At 33.8% G+C, this 18,865-nt stretch overlaps 1 protein-coding gene across 5 annotated transcripts in view; it reads left to right on the forward strand.

Annotated features, from left to right (window-relative positions):
- ank3a (ankyrin 3a) overlaps positions 1 to 18,865 on the forward strand; it is a 154,082-nt gene that overhangs the window by 593 nt on the left and 134,624 nt on the right. The window lies entirely within an intron of this gene.

Genomic DNA, 18,865 nt, shown 5'->3' on the forward strand with positions numbered 1-18,865 from the left:
CATTTACCGCTCGACAGATAATCTCACACACACACACACACATACACACACATATGTCCCATAAACAACCAGCCATGACGGCTCTGTGTGTGTCTATTGAGTGTGTGTGTGTTGTTCTGCGTTCAGGTTAAAAATGAGAGCATCACACTGCAGCATGTTCTCAGAGATTTGACTGTGTGTGTGTGTGCGCAGACACTCGTGTATTATACATCACATACTGATTTATTGATGTTTGTTCTGGACGGAGTGATGGAATGAAGTATGCGCATGTGAACCGTCTATCATTTGGTATGGTAGAGACACACAAGGCTAAATCCACCACCACACCCAGACTCATCTTCTTCTTGTCTCTGCGGTTGCTGCTTTTTCTTGTGTTTGTGTTGTGTGAAGTGGTTTGAGACATGAGGAAACCCTGTGTTGAGCGATGGCTGCTTCCTGCTTCTATAACATGTGTCTTACCTGTGATCAACACACCGGGCTGTGATCACGTCTGTTGACCTTTGCTGGTTTATGATGAGTGTTTGTGAAAGGGAGACGGAGAGGGAAAAGTGGAACTCTCTGCTGTAATGTAAAGTAATTTGTCGGTGCATTAAAACTTGTTGAAATGCTGAGCGATTGAAAAGGTTTGAGAGGGAGGAATGACATTGAGCCTGATCAGTGTGTTATCACTGAGTATTTAATGTATTTTACTCATTTTTTTTATTATAGGAATTTATCAGCCTACTGACATTTTTTTTCTTTGTTTTTGTTTTATTCGATACGTTTTATTATAATTTCGACACTTTATTTTATCTATTTCTTGTTTATGTTATTTTTTATTTCATTGTTTTTTTTTGTTTTGTTATAATAATTTATTAGCAGTACTGTCATCTTTTTCATTTGTTTTTGTTTTATTTAATATATTTAATTATAATTTTGACGTTATTTTATGCATTTCTTGTTTATTTTATATTTAATTGTTTTCTTTTATTTTCTATGTTATAATAATTTATTAGCCTAATGGCTTCCTTTTTATTTGTTTTTGTCAGATTTTTTTTTTATTTAATTTTTGACACGTTATTTTATCTATTTCTTGTTTATTTTATTTTATATTTAATTGTTTTTTTATTTTTTATGTTAAAATAATTTATTAGCAGTACTGGCATCTCTTTCTTTGTTATTGTTTTATTTGAAATATTTAATGATAATTTTGACACACTATTTTATCTATTTCTTGTTTGTTTTATAGTTGTTTTGTTTTGTTTTACTTTTTATGTCATAAACATTTATTAGCAGTACTGGCATCTTTTTTATTTGTTTTTGTCTTATTTGCTATATTTAATTATATTTTTGACACATTATTTTATCTATTTTTTGTTTATTTTGTTTTATATTTAATATTTAATATTTAATTTTATCTATTCCTTTTTTATTTTATATTTAATTGTTTTTTTTGTTTTGTTATAATAATTTATTAGCAGTACTGACATTTTTTTCATTGTTATTGTTTTATTTGATATTTTTGATTATAATTTTGACATGTGTTTTACTTATTCCTTGTATATTTTATTTTATATTTAATTGTTTTGTTTTATTTTTTATGCTATAATAATTTTTTAAAAAACATTTTTTGATTATAATTTTGACATGTTATTTTATGCATTTTCTTTTTTTCTTTTATTTTTTATGTTATGTTTATTTCTTACTTTATTTTATTAGCAGCTTTTTTGCATTAATTTAATTTAATTATTATTTGTAATTCTGATCATAATTTGACCCTTCTTTTTTGTCACCTTATTTTTGCCATCTTTTTGTGAATAGTAAGAGAAATATGGTTATGGATGTTTATGAAATACAATATGTTGCAATGCCACAAGTAAAAGCAAATATCTGTTTTTTTTTAAGAATAAAAGAGGAAATAGAATGATGAAAGTGATAGAAAACAGAGCAAATGTATCCTTATAGCTATGAATGACAAACAGAGAGATATAAAGATGGAGGTTAATCTGTGCTGCACTCTTGCATGGAGGGGGTAATAGTCTTGGCATTGTGGGACAGACACACACACACACACACACACACACACACGCGCGCACACACACACACACACACACACACACACACACACAAACACACACACATTAATACATCACATCACATGGATCTAATAGAAGAGCAATTAGTCAGTCTAGTTTGCCCAAAAGAGAGCTTTATATTCTAGATTTATTATATGAATTTGTCTGATTTGAAAAATTAAGTGTCATATCATTTTTAAAACTCAGTATTTGGGACCAAATGCAAAACATTTAAGCATTTGGCAGACGCTTTTATCCAAATTATTGCATTGAATGTGCACATTGTTTGCTTGCGTTATCTGGGAATCGAACCCACAAACTTGGCATTAGTGTTGTGTTGTATTTGAGCTTCTTTATTGTCTCTGAAAGTCCATCAATTAGAACATCAATTGTGGATTTTCGCCACAGTGTATGAATATGAAATTGTTTAGTACAATGGCGTATGTAAAAATTAGTTCACCTGCAGTGGATCACAGATCTGCAGGTCTCATGTTTTTAAAGCTGTGTCACACAACATGGATTTCTGCATCCCAGGTTACACAGAGGTTGCTGTAGAAACGGAACCATCTGTTGTGTTTTGAGTCGGGTCATCCGGACTGTCACTGTCCTGATCTCAGATCAGTCCCCGGGGTGCTGTTGTGCTTTAATGAAAGGCCTCATCTCTCAAGGGCCAAAGTAGGTGTCCGTTTTCAAACAAAGCTATAACGACCCGTATGTGAGTGTCTGCAAGTGTTTGTAGACGGATTGTTCAGGTGTTTGTTTAGAGTCACTGTACAAATCTCGTCCTTCTCATGTACAGCTGGTGTAACATTGGTCTTTTTCGAACAGAAATGGATGGAACAGAACAGAGTGTAAAGGAGCAGTGGTAGAGAGAGCAGCTGATTGCCATTGGCAGAGGTCAGATGAAGGTTAGATGGTTTTATTCATGTTGTACCTGACACAGAACTCACTCATGGAGAAGTGAAGATACTGGATCCTCCAGGACACGTCGATCCAACACATTCTGACAGAAGTTTGTAACTTTGATTTAGTGACTAGTTCGTTTGAATTTGTCCTTATTTGTACATTTTAGTGTGATTTTTCTTATCTCCCAATGATGGTTGGGTTTAGGAGTGGGGTTTGGGGGCATGCCTCCTTTAAAATATGATACATTTTTATACAAATGGAATCATATGAATTTGAACAAATTAGGACGGCACAATATAAAATTTCAGACATCGCAATATGCACATCTGCAATAGTCACATCGCAGTGTATGCAGTATTGAGTCAGGATTATAGTTGAGCAGAAGCGCCACAATGGAGTGAAAGTTTAACATCTTAATGCTTGTGAGTGTCTGAACATTTCAAGAGAGTTTAAGGCATTCATGGACAAGAAATTGCACCATTTGTAACTTTAATAAAGATAATTGTTATTGGATTATTTGTACAGTAAAGACTATGTAGTGTTATTTTACATATTATTATTTCATTTATTGTTCCTGATTACTGTTAGACTCCCCAGAAAACCATAAACTACTGGCTTTTTTTCAATTGTATGTATCCTTGCTTGTATTTTGTTTATTATATTTTATGCATGATTTACTCCCCTACAGTATCTTCGAATTAATGAATTAATTCTTTCCAAATAGAGCTAGTCAAGCCATCTGCTGAAATTGTGTTGATATTGCAACATATTTCGCAGAACATGAAAATATTGCAATGTCAGATTTTTCCAATATCGTCACTTTTCTTAAAATATGTCAAATAGTTTTTGTTTCGTCATGAGATCAGGCCGGTCAATTATGTTTTGGCTCACTTTACTGATTAGTTGTTTATATTTGCAATTATTTTAGCAGATGGCTATGACTAGATGACTAATCGTCTGGAAGCAGTTTTTAAAGTGCAAGTAAAATAAATAAAAAGAATCATTTCCATGCACATGTGTATTTCAGTCTATAAGCATGCCCAAGCATTTGTGTATTGTACACTAAAACATTAATGAACTACAGGAGTGAGCAGACACAAAGTGTTTCTTTACAAAGTAACATCATCAACTACTGGCCTGGCATGCAAAATACAGCATTGTTGTCTATGCCACAGATCTGTGTGAATGGGGTTCATTTTGAAAAACTCGTTGCCTGTATTGGAAACTTAGTAAATGCCATCCCCTTAGCGTGGAGGGAAGGGAAATGTTTCTGAAAAAAACAACAGCAAAGCCTTTTATTAAATGAATGTATTAAATAGGTTTAATGTAGTTATCATTGAGTATGTTTAAATGCACACCAATAATCTGATTAAAACCATACTCTGATTAAGAATCTACCATATAAACAATGATTTTTGATTAATTTAATCAGATTATAGTCAAAATCGATCTAAACAGAAATGGAATTAAGACATGTGGAGTATGCCGATTTTAGTCGCATTATTCAAGTGCAGTGCAGATATGTAAACGCCTTAATCAAACTATTACCATTGCATAGGATTTTTTCCAGATTTTGTGACAGGATAGTTTATACACAAACTGCTGTTTGACACTTCTCTGCACCTACCAAGTCAGTGAAGAACCACAGACACCTGCATCACTAAATGCTGAGTTTTTTTTTGTGAAACTGCCATGCAGTTAAAGTCGATAAATCAGAAATGAAACATCATGAATTGACATGAAACGGATGAAACGTGGATCGCGTGGGGTTGCAATGACGTTAATTGAATTATGTGCTTTAACATGTAAAATGGGATCATGAAAGGCAAAAAGCAACTCATGTAAACACCTTAATTATATTATTGTCTTATTCAAATTTAGGCAAATAATTCCACTATACATTCTTCTTTAGGATTGTTAATGTATTTTACATTAAGGTCCTTTTATAGAGAGTGATCCCAGATGATTCAAGTGCACTGGCCAGCATTCTGATCATGTTTTAAAATAACTTTTGATATCTTTGGTATGTTGTTAGTTTATTTAATTGTAAGATTAGCTGTTTTTTTATTTAAAATAATAATAAATGTCTTTAAAAGGGCCATTTTATTGGCATCTTTAAGATACACAAAAACTTTCCATTTCTATAAAGGTCCTTTATACAAAAAAGGATCTTCAGATTATTGAATGTTCTTCATACTAAGAACAAACAGTTCTTTCAAAGCACTGTTCACTGAAAGGAACCCCAAAATGTTGCTTCTGTATCATAACTGTGAAAATTCTTTGTGGAAACTTTATTTTAAGAGCTGTTAATTTGATTTTTTTCTAGCAAGAAATGGCTGGATTTTTTAATGGTTCATAGCAATAATTCGTAAGTGTTTGTCCAGTGGGCAGCAAGAGGTCACAGGAGTTAAATGCTTTTTTGGGGGTTTGTCCCTGGTGAAAACCCTCCTCCTACAGCTCCTACAGCAGAATTCACACTCATATACACACACATATGTGCTTATAGCAGGACAATGTGATGAATGAGCTTCGCTCCACACCATTAATGAGAGAAGCCATGTAATAGTGTGTGTGTCTCTTGCTGGCGCACACAAACATGAAGGAGGAGTGGTGTGGGGGAGGGGAAGAACCGATGGAGAGAATGAGAGAAACGCTCGCATCAAGAGCACATGAAGAGGGGGATTTTAGTGGAGAAGTGCAGAACGACCCATTATCCATCTATTCAGATGCTTTGTTCTATATGTAGGCGATCATGTGATCAACGATTGAGGCATAGTCTTTCTCTCCCTTTTCTCTCTTTGTTGTAGTATTTTTATGTGCATCTGTCAGAGCTTAATGATGGGTGATGACAGGACATTTTGTCTAATATTTAGTGATACACGAGTAGCAGATGTTTAAGGTGTCCAGGGTAGGAGAGAACAGGTGGAATTATGTATATTTATGCTAATAGTTGTGTGTGTGGATCAAGTTTTGCTTGCATTTTGGCTTAAAGCTTTTTTTGCAGACAAATTACAATATAATATAATGGACAATAAAGGCGAATTTTGTTCAAACCTGTCTCAAATATATCCATTGTGAGCCTGAAGCTCAAAATAATTGTTATGTTGCATGGGGATATTTTTGGGTGAGTCAAAAATATAGATTTTTTTTGTGTGTCAGAACTCATTAAAATATTAAGACCATCTTCCATGAAAATATTGTTATATATTATATATATATATATATATATATATATATATATATATATATATATATATATATATATATATATATATATATATATATATATATTATTTCCAAAAATTGACCCTTATGATTGGTTTTGTGGTCCAGGTTCAATGCAAATAATAATTAGAATTTTAGTCTTGTCACCACTATGCATACATACTTTAGCATGTTTTGTCCATCACAAAAATAGTGTCAGATCATCTAAATTCATGCTACACGTTGCTTTCCAATCAATTATTGCTTACCAACTTTAATGACAGATTATGTCATAGAGAAGACCGAACTGGTGACTGAGGTTCAGAAACGAGAGGGTAAACAAACACCCCCACATGGTGCGTCCATTTCTTATTTGCTTGTTATCAGAAAAATATTGTTTCTGCATTGTCATATCAATACCATTGTCTGTCTTTTATTTTGTTGTGTTTGTATGGAGCTTTTGGATGAAACTCGTCATGGAGGGCAGAAAAATCTCATGTGTTAAATCTTGTTTCACACCTGCCATATTTAGTTCGGTTGAATCGCACTAGAGTTCAATTTTCCTCTTGGTGTGGTTTGTTTGGCAGGTGTAAATGTAGCAATCACACTTGAGTGCGCACCAAAATCAGACAAAAAAAGCATACTAAGACCTCCTTGAAGAGGTGGTCTCGGTACGCTTTCAAACAAACTCTGGAGCGGTTCGTTTGTGGCGAGAACATGATCTGAACTAGAACAGACACAACAGCAAAAAGTACTCCGCCTTTTTGGACTAATCTAGCTGCCTTAGACCAATGCATTGTGCACTATGGGATGCAGAGGAAAAAAAGTGTTGACAGTGCTTTACCAACAATTTTAAACAGAGAGAGAGAGAGAGAAAAAAACGTTTTCTGATGCATTGTTGGTAATATTTCCGGAAGATATCCATGTGGCAGTTTAGCTAAATTAATTTGGCTCCTAATGCCTTCTCCTGAAGTGACTTGCGATGCGCCTTTGCCATTTGCAATGCACTAAAATATTGTTTTCCAGCCGTAGCAGCATTCTCGAAATGTATAGTTTGTCTAAAGTGATGTATAGAAACTATATAGTATACTATGACCAGGGATACAATCAGTTAGAGCAGTCGTCCCTCCATAGTAAAAAGCGACATTTTGTGTCTGCCCGTTTGTTTACTTGTGGCAGTTCCATTGGCATTTTCCCGCATGTTAATCTGACCAATCGAAAAGCAGTTAGAAAATACAGTCAAAAACATCTGGCCAATGAGTGATGTGGATTTTGTCACATGACTGCATTTTTGGTTCTTTTGAACTGGTTCAGACCAAAGCAATCAGTGTGGTGTGAAAGGAACCCAAAAACGGCAGAAAAATGCTACAATGTATCATTAGTTGCCATTTGGTCCGGACCAACTGTACCGAACCACAGATGAGAAAGCATCTTTAAATATGTTACTTTTTCTGTCAGGGTGTTGGAACTGGTGTCAGTTGTCATCCACTATGACCCACTAAACAACATAAGACAGTTTTGTTTTTTGCGTCATATAATGCTCATTGTCATTTATAGTTATAGTCCACAGAAGGCTGAGACTGTGCAGTCTGAACTTTCATCTCATAACCTTGCTTTTTCAGGTGCGCTGTCCTGCATTTGGATCATTTTTGGATAATGAATGTATGTATTGTGTGTGCGTTTAATTTAAAAAGTTGCACGTTTTTCCCTCCAAAAATATGACCATGAAAAAGTTCATATGAAAAAATATTCAGACATCCAAATTCTTATATGAAATCAGAAAAACTGCTGTGCCATTGTGTGTCAAATCTCTCTGTTTTAAACTACTGTCAAAGGACAGTGAAACTGTGATGCAGTGTAATGAATAATAATCAAAAATAATTTAACTGGTTATGTTTTGTGAAGATTGGTGATTGACAACAACAAAAATCTATAGCTCAATGGATTTCTACTCATGAAAAAAGGTAGATCTTTCATTAACTTGTGAGGCTGTAAACAAATATCTTTTACATTTGTGTCACTTGACATTTCCTTGAGTGTGTTTGTGTTGCTTTATGAGCTGTATCAGTTGTCTGTGAAAGGTTGATTCATGCTGGAGGCTCCGTGTAGAGTTTGAGTCCCCTGCAGAGAACACTGTGTCAGAGGACAGATCACACACACACATACACACACAACCAGGCCCAATGCACTTACAGTCATACAGAGCCAAATGGAAAATAAGAATGAATTTGAGAGTTACAACAAAATGGCAGGTTTCTCAATGACTGAATCAAACACTTCCTGAGAGTCACAGGTTTGAGTGCATCTCTCTATTTAGAATCACAGCTATTAGGCTTCTGATTACATTTGCAAATTAGTGCGCATTGGATGAGATCTAGATTGTAGATTTGTTTGGTCACACTGCAAAAAAAAGAGTTTTTGTCTTGTTTCTAGTCCAAATATCAAAAATTCTTATATCAAGGAGCATTTTTGCAGTATATGTAGGCGATCATGTGATCAGCGATTGAGAGGCATAGTCTTTCTCTCCATTTTCTCTCTTTGTTGTAGTATTTTTATGTGCATCTGTCAGAGCTTAATGATGGGTAATGACCGGACATTTTGTCTAATATTTAGTGATGCATGAGTAGCAGATATTTAGGGTGTTCAGGGTAGGAGAGGACAGGTGGAATAATGTATATTTATGGTAGATGTGTGTGTTTTGCTTACATTTTGGCTCACTCCTTATAAAATACAAATTACAATATAATGTAAAATGAAGGAAAATTTTGTTCAAACCTGTCTCAAATGAATCTCTTGTGAGTCTAGAGCACATAACAAGTCTTATGTTGCATGAGGATATTTTTGGTAATGAGTCAAAACTATACATTTTTGTGTCCCAAAACTCATTAGAATATTAAGACCATCTTCCATGAAAATATTTTTCAGCTTTCAGATAATATTTAAAGCTCAATTTCTGAAAATTGACCCTTATGATTTTGTGGTCCAGGGTCACATATTCTGAAATAATAATTCTGAAGTTTAGTTTTTTCACATCATGCATACAATATCAAATATATTTTGTTTATTTTTAAGCATGCTCATGATTCTGTAAACAAATATCTTTTACATTTGTGTCATTTTACAATTCCTTCAGTGTGTTTGTGTTGCTTTATTAGCTGTATCAGTTGTCTGTGAAAGGTTGATTGTAAATATGTTTGTTTGGTCACACTGCAAAAAAAAGTTTTTCTTACTTGGAGTTTTTGTCTTGTTTCTAGTCCAAATATCAAAAAATTATTATTTCAAGGAACATTTTCTAGGCAAGCAGAAAAATTGTCTTGTTTTCAGAAAAAATGTAAAAATCAGTCGAGTTTTCCTTAAAACAAGCTAAATAATTTGCCAATGGGGTAAGCAAAATAATCCTGTTTTCAATTTGAAATGGGTTTATTTTACTTTACTCCATTGTCAGATTATTTAGCTTCTTGAGATTTTTACAAATATTTTTTCAATACTTTTTAGATATTTGAACTAAAAACAAGACATAAACTGTAAGTAATTAAAAGCATTGTTTGTAGGGCTTTACTTGTGTCCAATTATTGCAATTAACTGCTGAACACTCTTGAATTTTCAGAGAACCTTTTGTTTCACAAAAAAGCTGAAAGTTTTAGAAGAGAAAACAGTTATTATATTAGTAATCTTGAGGGATATGACGCGATACTTACTCCACAAGATGAGACGAGACATGAGATTTAAGGAATCGCCTTTTATTCACCTGAAAAAAAAAATCACAAATTACAAAACTATTTAGGAGCTTTTTTAAATCAACTCGTAATAAATGTTATTTTACTTCTATTTTAATGAATTCTATGGAGTAAAGGTCATGCAAACACTGCAAAATATTTTTCTAATAGCCTATGTGAATGAAAAATAGTTTTTTAATAATTTTAAATATTAACAATATATTTGCTAATATATGAACGGAAAATAGATTTTAATTGAACTGAAAAAAAAAAAAAGCAAAAAAGCCTGCAAAATTATTTAGGTGCTTTTAAAAAAATATGTAGTAAATGGTGTTTTACTTTTATTTTAATGAATTATATGCAAAAAAGGACATACAAACACTATATTTAGCTATAAACTCTACTAACTGGCTTCTTGCCCAAGCAACCAAGTGACACCTGCAACTCCGAGGCCAGCCTGGGTTGCCAGGTGTGTGCAAAGCACTTGATTTGCTGTTCAAATCCAATCCTGCCTCCAGTCTTCAATGCTAATTTCACCCTCATGCTCCATCATAACGTCACAACTCACGAGACAACAATTCACCTTGATGAGAAATCTTTTTGCAATTTAATCTCTCGAGATCTTTTCACACCTATTGAGTACTATTTTACATTTAGTGTGTTTTTCCTTTTTCTCAAGTGGGCTGCCATGTTAAGATCACATTAGTAGGCAAATACTTCATGCATATTGTAAAGTACAGTGTGTTTTCTTACAGGAACAATAAAGTGCCTCTCTGTTAGTTTATTAAAAAGAACACGTAAAATGTTGAGCAGAACTTCTGGGAACAGACCTGAGTGTTGAATCAGTCATTCAGACAAACAGATTTCCTTATTGAGATAGATCAGATAGATGTGTGACTTTTAAAATGAGGCTTTAATTGAAAAATCTGTTGTTTTAATTGAATAAAGCCTTAGTGACATTTTTATGGAATTCTAAGGTTTCTATTTTGAAATCAAATCTGTTAGTTGTAATGTCAGGTTCAGTGTAGATCATGTTTTGTGTGTGTAACAGAGTGTCATGTGATCAAAAATGAGGTCTCCCTTCTCACGGTATATTATTGCTTCTGCTTAGTCGGCAACAACTGTGTGTGTGTGTGTGTGTGTGTGTGTGTGTGTGTGTGTGTGTGTGTGTGTGTGTGTGTGTGTGTGTGTTTGAAGATTCCTTTCAGTTCATTCCTCAAATATAAACATCTTCTTTAGTCACACATTTATTCAATGGATCAGCTATTAATGTGTGTTAAAAGTCTGTGTTTACGATCTGTCTTTCTTTTTTATGTACACTCACATTCAGTGGTTTAATTGATTTTGAAAGCATTTGTATTATAGGCTGCATAAATCTTATATAAAAAAAACAGTAATATTGTGAAATTTGACTTAAAATGGCTGTATGTTCTTGTGATGGCATAGCTGAATTTTTAGCATCATTACTCCAGTCTTCAGTGTTGCGTGATTCTTCAGAAATCATGTATTATTTATCAGTGTTGAAAACAACAGTCTTTGATGAACATTAAAGTTAAAATGAATAGCATTTAATAATAGAAATCTTTAACTTCTGGTTATAGGGTGGCACTGTGGCTCAATGGTTAGCACTATCGCCTCACAACAAGAGGGTCGCTGGTTCGAGTCCCAGCTGGGCCAGTTGGTATTTCTGTGTGGAGTTTGCATGTTCTCCCTGTGATCACATGGGTTTCCTCAGTGTGCTCCGGTTTCCCCCATAGTCCAGAGACATGTGCTATAGGTGAATTGGATGGAACTAAATTGGCTGTAGTATATGTGTGCATGTGTGAATGAGAGAGTGTATGGGTGTTTCCCAGTACTGGGCTACGGCTGGAAGGAAATCCACTGCGTAAAACGCATGCTGGAATAGTTGGCAATTCATTCTACTGTGGCGACCCCTGATAAATAAGGGAGTAAGCTGAAAGGAAATTAACGAATGAACTTCTGGTTATAACGCAGTGTTCAAATGGAAAACGGAGCTCCGCAACAAATAATGACCTAAATCTACTTCTTTAAGTCAACAAACGTTAACAGACTGTCCATTTTGAACACGGTTACTTCTTAACGTTCCAAGATGCCACCAAATCCAATTAAACAGAACACCAACATAGAAACAAGGCAAATTGACTGTACAGTTGAAGTCAGAATTATTGGGCCCACTTTGATTAGCCCCCTGATAACATTTTTTCTTCTGGAGAAAGTCTTATTTGTTTTATTTCAGCTAGAATAAAAGCAGTTTTTAATTTTTTAAAAACCATTTTAAGGTCAAAATTATTTTAAAATTATTTATATTTTTTTCAATAGTTTACAGAACAAACCATCATTATACAATAACTTGCCTAATTACCCTAACCTGCCTAATTAACCTAGTTAAACCTTTAAATTTTACTTTAAGAGGTATAGAAGTGTCTTGAAAAAGATCTAGTCAAATATTATTTACTGTCTTCATGGCAAAGATAAAATAAATCAGTTATTAAAACTATTGTGTTTAGAAATGTGTTAAAAACATCTTCTCTCCGTTAAACAGAAATTGGGGAAAAAATAAACAGGCGGGCTAATAATTCAGGTGGGCTAACAATTCTGACTTCAACTGTACCTGGAGAGACAGAGGCACATGATGATCAAAATCTTTAAAAAAAACCTTCTGAAAAGAGTTTGTGTCATGGCATTCCTACATTGAAGATTGAGGAATGTGTTTCTGATCAGATCACGACAAGTGTTTCTATACATTTCCCCCACTCCATCTTTGCATTTTATTGTGTTTATTCAGTCTGCGCTGTAATACTTTTTAGATCGCATTTGCCTCTGCCCTGTAAATGCCAGTCAGAGGCACTCAGTCTCATAATGGTCTATTAGCCAACAGCTCTATCGATCGTGTTCAGACTAGTGTTGTTATATCAGCTCTGGTTCTTTCTCGGAGTGCCAGCCAGACTGTCTGCCCTTATAAAACTCCTTTACTGTAAACTCAAGCGAGATGAGTGTGTTTGTGTGAGGCCAAAATATAATATAAAATTTTATGGTGAGCTGGCAGGTCCTTTTGCCTTTTAGGTGTATCTGAGTATTTGGAATTGCAATGCAATATTGTTTTTGTTTTTTTTAGGAAGCAAATTAATCTAAATATTTCTGTGATGTAACGTGTACAATTAAGTTCTATAATATGTAAAATAAATCATTTGGTTAAATTATTATATTTAATTAAAAAAAATCTAGATTTGATTCCATTGAAATGAATGCAGTTTTCTAACAAAATAAATAAATTTTACTTTCATTAACTGTTTAGTTCTCCATGCATCAATGCTTTGTTGATTGGCTTAAAACAACACAACATCTAGTCTTGCCAAAAACTACAGCTCAGGCCCTTTTCTTGGGCTGCATTCCAGTCCACTGTTAGACATGTACTTGCTAACTTCACTTGCCTTGTTCCCTTGGGGGTATCTCATATTCCATTTTGAAGTGTGTTTCACTTCATCAACTGAACGAGGGAAGTTTACATGGAAATACCTTAAGCCCTTGGTTCTTACCGAGAGAGTGAGTCAGCTGCATATGACCACTCTAGCACCTACAGTTGAAGTCAGAATTATTTTTATTTACTCTTTGAATTTTTTACTCTTTGAATTTTTGTTTCTTTTTTAAATATTTCCCAAACGATGTTTCACAGAGCAAGGAAATTTTACAGTATGTCTGATAATATATATATATATATATATATATTTTTTTTTTTTGATAATATTAAAATATTTGATAATATTTTTTTATGTTAATATTTTTATTTGCTTTATTTTGGCTGGAATAAAGGCACTCTTAATTTTTAAAACCCATTTTAAGGTCAATATTATTAGCCCCTTTAAGCTATTTATTTTTTTTCGATAGTCTACAGAACAAACCATCGTTATACAATAACTTGCCTAATTACACTAACCTGCCTAGTTAACCTAATTAACCTAGTTAAGCCTTTAAATGTCACTTTAAGCTGTATAGAAGTGTCTTGAAAAAGATCTAGTCAAATATTATGTACTGTCATCATGACAAAGATAAAATAAATCAGTTATTAGAAATGAGTTATTATGTTTACAAATGTGTTGAAAAATCTTCTCTCCGTTAAACAGAAATTGGGGGGAAAAATAAACGGGGGGCTAATAATTCAGGGGGCTAATAATTCTGACTTCTACTCTATTATGTCATGGAATGCAATGCAATATAACTGTGATGTCACAACAGTGTAGTTCCCAAGTGCACAAGGGTTTAGAGCATTTCATTTAAACCCATTCAGAGGTTCTGCCACTAGTGAACACTTGTGTAACCTATTCAATGATGCGAATGAGGGAATGGCGGGAAGTTAGTGAGTGAAGGGCATAAAAATTGGACTGGAATGCAGCCCTAGACTTTACCTCTGTATTAAAAAATCCAATCAGTGCTCTTAATGACAAAAATGATTGATATGGAAGTTAATAAGAATCTGATTCTGTGGTATTCCTTGTTTTTGACAAGTTAAATACAGATAGAGTTAATCAGAGATGTTCATCTGCAGTTGTGTGAGTTTACCGTTCCTTTTTACTCTTTACACAGATGATTATAAACTGGCTTCAAGAGTCATTGTAAAGTTTAACTATAATTAAGCAGAGGTTTATCTTGTGTGTATGTATGACTCTCAGGATATTGGCTATGAGTGTGTGAGCATTTTAAGCAAGTTTATAGCTGTAACGCAGATTTGTTGTATCGTTTTTTTTTTGTTTATTCAATGAGGACAACGCATTGTTATTTTACATTACTTTTCTCTAATCGATTTATTTAACCGAAAGCTGTTAGACTCCTTAAACCATAAAGCGCTATTTGTTTATTATATTTTTTGCATATGCACTCTCCCAATAAATCAAAACTGTAAATTATTTCCAAATGGAGCTATTCAGGTAGTTTTTTGAAATTTTACTGTATTTATATGGCAATATATAACAGAAAACTTTATGAAATCTGTGTGTGTTTGATAACTACTTACTAGAAGCATGTCTATGGTGCCAATTTGGATTAGTCAATTAACTTAATGCATAACTTATTGCATTAACTTAACTTGCATGTTTCTGGACAGTGAGAGGAAACTGGGGAACCCGGGGGAAACCCACGTGAGCACGGGGAGAACATGTAAACTTTGCACAGAAAAATCTGTTGGCTTGGTAAGGACTAGAACCAGTGACGTTCTTGCTGTGAGGCAACAGTGCTAACCACTGGGCAACCGTGCCATCCATCTAGGAAAGGAGGAGGAGTAGTGGTGGAAGGGGGGATTCTTCAAACCAAAGATGGCTGTTATATGGAAATTAGGCTATTTATAGTGGCTTAGGAATCGTCTGATTGGTGAATCATAAATGCGCGACCAGCCGCAAGCAATCATAAGCACATGATCCTCTCGAAATTAGTTTATAAATAAACTTCACATCAAGTATAATTGAATTGCATTGAACTTAATTCAGACAATTTATCTTTCTCCATATATACATGGGTCAAATTTAAACTAAACAACAAAATGTGTTCAAAACCTTTTTTTCAAGTGGTTAACAACAACAACAACAACAATAATATCTATAAAAAATAAGAAAAAGTAATATTATAATAAATAAACAACAACAAAATAATCTCATTTAAAGTAATGATGTGGGACTCTGCATCGTCTCTTGCATCATTTGCATGCAGTAATCTTTACTAGTCGTCTGTTAACACAAAGGAAAACGTGGATCATTCAGTTCTGCTTTTACAGATCATCTGTTAGCTTATGGATGAAAGCTGATGCAATATCTTCAAGCAGCATGTGTGTACATTTTTAGATATTTTGAGGTGTGTATTTTGTATTTGTGTGTGTGTGTGTTTGGGTGTTTGAGGGCACAGGGGGGAGTAATACAGGCAGATGGCCTTTCCCTTTTCTCTCATCTGCTACAGTCTGAGTGCCAGATAATAACACAAGCACACACACTTCTGAAAGAGCATGTGCACAGTTCTGATCCTGTGTTCTGCATTTGAATATGTTAGAAACAGAGCATGTGGCTACTTATCTTTAAGTACAGGCCGAGACTGTCTTTAAAGGTTTTCAGGGATTTCTGTCAGAGCGTTTGGGTAAATCCTGGCACTCACAAATACTCAGAATCTGCTCAAGCCTTTGGACTTGGTTTTATAGATAATTTTCTTTACATTTAGTGTTGATTTTTACTTGCCCTGAGCATATAAAAAATGTAAAGTAAAAAAAAAAAACATTAAAAATTAATAAATAAAAATATGCATACCTAAATAATATCTTTTTTTATTTGTATCACTAGGACTTGCATTTATTTGATCAATAAAGAAAGAATATTGATATTATATTGATATAAAAATAAACAAATATGATATTTGACAATATTTTGCACATTTAAGCAAAAAGCAATCAGATAACTGAAATCATTATAATATGCTTTGCTGTGCAATGTTGAAAATGATTCTTTTGTGAAAAATGTCTGTTCTATTCTATTACGTATGCAGGTTAATAAGGTTAACAAATGAAATCTTATTCATCTTGCTGATCTCAATCTGGAAAAAGCTTAAGCTGAATAAACAAATCAAATCAATGCATGGGAAGAAAGAAAGTGTGACCAGTAACAATTTCTAAACAGTCCTTTACCTTTCCTTTTTTTATTTGTGTGCATATGCTCTGTAGTCCCTGTGGAGCTGACTCTTATGTAGAAATCAATAATACAGTAAGCATTAAATCGTGGCTATTGAGTGTTGCACAGTGTTTCTGGACTTTTTGTGAACCTTTAAAAACTGTTTATCAAACTAATGTCATCACTGCAGAAACATGCAAAAACTACACATGACTCTTTCTCTCTTTTCTTTACTGTCTCACTAGTACACAATGATTAAACACACCCACGTTACATTATGGCCATGCTCTTTTCATCATCTACACAAACACAAAAATGATTTAGCTGCTTGTTCAAACTACTTAAGCTGAAACAACACATTTCTTGAGATTTTTTGGGGGGGCAATAATTGTTTTATATTCAGTTTACTTAAATTTGTTAAGTTAACTTAATCTATTTGTGTTATGACAGCATGAATGAGTTGAACCCAGTATTTTTTTACAGTGTAGTTTCTTTATCATCTTCCTTAATCCAGATTTACATTTTAAGGTACTTGTAAAATCCTAGAGCTCTTTTACCTCGTCGTGTGGCATTTGTCATTAACTTAGACTCTTTTCTCTCTGGTGTAATGAAGAGATTGAGATTATCCTTCTCACCTGACTTTACATTTAAAGCGAGATTATAATCCAGGTAATCTCAGTCCAACAGCCGGATTAAGATAACAGTTTCAGTCCTTGCCACTGATATTGCCGGAATGCTGCTGAAAATTAATTAAAGAGATCTAAAATGTTTCATTCGTGCATTTAAAGGCACAGAAAATGAAAATTCAGTCATCATTTAACTCTTTCTTCACTTATCACAAACCTTTTTGAGTTTCTTTTTTTTTGTTGAACACAAAAGAAGATATTTTGAAGAATGTTGGAACCACTGAATTCCATTGTATTCCTACTGTGGCAGTCAATATTGACCAGTTTTCAACATTTTTCAAAATATCTTCTTTTGTGTTCAACAGAAGATACGTTGAGAAAACATTTATTTTTGTGTAAACTATGCCTTTAATTACAATATTATTGCTTTGCTTAAACTAAATGGTGTCATCAAATCAGGGAACAAACACACGAAGAAATGGGACACCAAATCTCTTAATCTCTCTGTTACAAAATAAAAAAAGGCTAAAGATGTTAAGTTTTATAAATATTTATTGTCACAATTATTGTATCTTATATTTTTGAAATCTTCATCTGGTTGATGAAGCTGTCATGTTTTTAAATGAACAATTTACTGTTTAAACTTTCATTTAGGAACAAAAATCAGCTTTTAAACTTAAAAATACACATGCTAATTATCAATATTCCCTATAATATGAATTTTTATTCTATTTTTATTGTGATCTGGGGTTTTTTTGGCCCGTGTTGCCCAGCACTGTATGACGTATGAAGATATTAGTAGATATTATGTCTCATTTGCTGGCTCTTTGTGTTCTACCCACTGAGATTAGGAAACTCTTATAGCCATTAATTTTCTAGATAAAACTGCAAGTTTGTAAGTCTGTGTAATATGTGCATGTGTTTTGCCTCCCACATCTGCAGACTGTCTGCACCTGGGTGCTGAGGCCACACACACATACACACACCAATTTCATAAAGTTTGACTCTCTGTGTGAGTCAGATGTGGTTTTCTGGAGGATAGTTCTGGTCTGTAATGATAAATGCTGTGTGGAAGCATGATTCTGGGTCACACGCTACTGTTCTGCCCCCAGAGACCCACAGACACACACACACACACACACACTCACTCTCACAGGTTCATGCATGCAGCGCACATTAACTGCTGTCCCTCAGAGATTTTAAAGAGCCTCCAGCTGCCCAAAACGGCATCTTCTGTTTATCACAGATCAACTCATCAGTTGACTGATCTGTTGATTGGCTCATTGTGGACTAAATAATAATAATAATAATAATAATAATAATAATAATAATAATAATAATAATAATAATAATAATAATAATAATAATAATAATAAATATGATTAATAATACTAGTAGTAATAAATTATTATTATGTTGTTGTTATTATTATTATTGTTATTATTATTATTATTATATATTGACAATAGGGTGTCACGGTGGCGCAGTGGGTAGAACGATTACCTCACAGTAAGAAGGTCGCTGGTTCGAGCCTCGGCTGGGTCAGTTGGCATTTCTGTGTGGAGTTTGCATGTTCTCCCCGTGTTTGTGTGGGTTTCCACCGGGTGCTCCGGTTTACCAAAGTCCAAAGACATGCACTATAGGTAATCTGGGTAAGCTAAATTGTGTATGTGTGTGAATGAGTCTGTATGGATGTTTTC

The sequence above is a fragment of the Danio aesculapii genome, chromosome 17 (genome assembly GCF_903798145.1).
Source record: "Danio aesculapii chromosome 17, fDanAes4.1, whole genome shotgun sequence".
Taxonomy (NCBI): Eukaryota; Metazoa; Chordata; class Actinopteri; order Cypriniformes; family Danionidae; genus Danio; species Danio aesculapii.